The sequence below is a fragment of the Gavialis gangeticus genome, unplaced genomic scaffold, assembly GCF_001723915.1.
Source record: "Gavialis gangeticus isolate Ggan-Ray unplaced genomic scaffold, GavGan_comp1, whole genome shotgun sequence".
NCBI lineage: Eukaryota > Metazoa > Chordata > Crocodylia > Gavialidae > Gavialis > Gavialis gangeticus.
Window position 1 is genome coordinate 27,732,466 of NW_017729030.1, and position 2,636 is coordinate 27,735,101.

A 2,636-nucleotide genomic window follows, 5' to 3' on the forward strand; every position below is an offset into this window, starting at 1 on the left:
AAATATCCCAATGCCAAGCAAAATAAATTCCAAGATGTCAGTTTGAGTCTGGAATGCGAAACAACTAAGTTCTGGCATACACAAACCATTTTTTTTTTTTAATAAAAATAACAAATTTATTTATTCCTTCATCAGCTTCAGCATATAGACAGTCTCCTAGATACTATTAATCATGTTGTGCACAGGACAGCTCCAGCGAGAGAAGTTTCCTCACACCACCCCATGGGTGTACTTTAAGAACATTTTGGATGGATCACTGATAGGCAGCATGGAATAATTTGTTCTCCATGACTATTCAATCCTTGACTACTGTGCTGCTGAGGCTGCAGTTGTAGCTGGAATATTTATGATGCTCCTGGGAACATCAGCTCTTTGACACAGACCTTTTTACAGCCACCACAAATATCCACCAGTCTATGAAGAATTCACTAATGTAGCATAGGAGGAGCATACATCAAATTGCTAAGTTTCTTGAGCCATCAAACTCCCTTTAGTTTAAACCCACTTTTGTAACTACAGGGCTACTGACAGAATAGCATTCATTTACTGCTTAGTGTCCATCTAAAGTGCTTGGATTTTAGTTGGTTCTTTTTACAGAATAAATTATTTCTAGCCCCTGCTAAGGGCCTGTCTTTGTAAAAAAAAAAAAAGGTGTTCAGGATCAGGGGTTTAATTTCCTTTCTCTAAACTGGCCTAGAAGATCCATTTTTAACATTGAACAGGTTACTCCCTCGCAGATATAAGGGATTGGGAGAATGATATCATTAAGGATAATAAGGACCTAAGAGCTTGCATCAGAGAGCCTTTATAAATGATTTAGTCATGGAAAGAAAAGGTAGAACTACTTTTGCAGCATATGGTCTTCAGCAAAAACAGGCTTCTTACCTAAGCATTAGGGAAATATTCCCCCCCCCCCCGTTGTTCCTTTGTTTCATTGTTCTCTATGAATTTAGGCCAGTGGGATTAACATTGTTGTTAAATTCTCTTCAACTCAAATTCCTGTGAATATGAATGAAAAGAGAAAATCCCTCTGTGAACCACCTGGTCCAGCTCCCTCAACCTGTTGGTTTGTATCACCTTTCTGTGGTTGTGAGCACTTATCCAGATGTCTACTTAACATTTGGAATAGATTTTTACAATAGGACTTAGTCTACAGACAATGGTTTTAACATGCAGTGTACAATGAATCATCCATTTGTACTATTGGGGCTCCACTCCTAGACTAGCTGCCAACCAGGGTTAAATAGTCCAGTTTACCCTGGATTAGCCTTCCTTTGCTCCAGCAGCTCCTGAGGCCAAGCTGATTCCAAACACACTGACACCTATCTTTCCTTGGGATTAAACCAGAAAGGCTGACACTGGGTACTGGTGTGTGGGCAGCTCAGTCTTGTGGGCAGCTCAGTGTCTCCATATACACTGCCCAGGCTTTTGTGCCCTGAGGAGGTCACTCCAGCTTTTGCTTTATCTTTCAAGCAAGGTTTATGTTCAGTGAGTGGATGTCTCACTTGGTGTAATTCTATTGTCTAGTGAGACAAACAGATGCTTACAATTATGGTTGCTTCATTTTACATGTTTTTATTCTGCCCAACCTCAGCTTAGGGAAAAGAACAAGTGTTGGCAGGGTACACACATTAGCTCTTACAAATGTGATAATCAGTTAACCTGAACCTAAGAAGACCGTTGTAATTATCCTGTGAATTAGTACACTAGGTTTTAATCCATCAATTGGCTGAAACGGGGGGGGCAGCATCTGCCTAGTCTATGAAACCTAATAGGGCCCTTTAATTTAGTATCATGTAAAACTTGATTTATCTAGTACAGGCATGACAACCTCACTTGCATCCCTGGGCTGGATTCAGGCCATGGGGCAGGATCCAGACAGCAAGAAGCCTCCTGGGCTGGATCCAGACCCAGCAGTTATAATGGGATGAGTGGCAGAATGGTAGCTAATAAAGTCATTGCTTGCCTCCTGCCTCTGACCATTGCCCCCAACAGGGGTCCATAGCAGACCCCACCACTACTTACCCCACCTTTGAATTGCCTCCAGGAGCCCTGTGGGCCAGGGGAAATAGTTTGATACCCCTGAACCAATAATTTTCTTGTTCTTGCCTTCATAACATCCGGGAATGTCTCCTTGCTAAAAAGGTGGCTTACACCCATTCGAAAGAAGGGGTCATCACCAAGGAGGGCTATTCTGCAGTTGCTTGGGGATGTAGGGGAGTAGTTAGGAAGGCCAAGGCAGAGATGGAACTGGGACTAGCTTCCCAGATTAAGGACAATAAGAAGTCTTTTTTTAAATACATAGGGGGTAAAAAGAAGTTCCCAGGTAATGTGGGGCCCTTGCAGGACGCGTTGGGAAACTTGGTCATCACACCAGACAACAAAGCTAACATGTTTAAAGATTTCTTTGCCTCCGTCTTCCTAAGTAGGAACCAGAACAGCAACCTTCCTGCTGGGCCCCCTTCGGGCCCCGGGGGAGGCACACCTGGGCCAAGGGTTAGTGAGGACTTGGTTAGGGAGCTTCTGGAGGGGCTGGACATATTCAAGTCAGCCGGTCTGGATGATCTCCACCCTAGAGTTCTAAAGGAACTGGCCGAGGTCATTGCAGGTCCCCTGGCACGGCTTTACGAGCACTC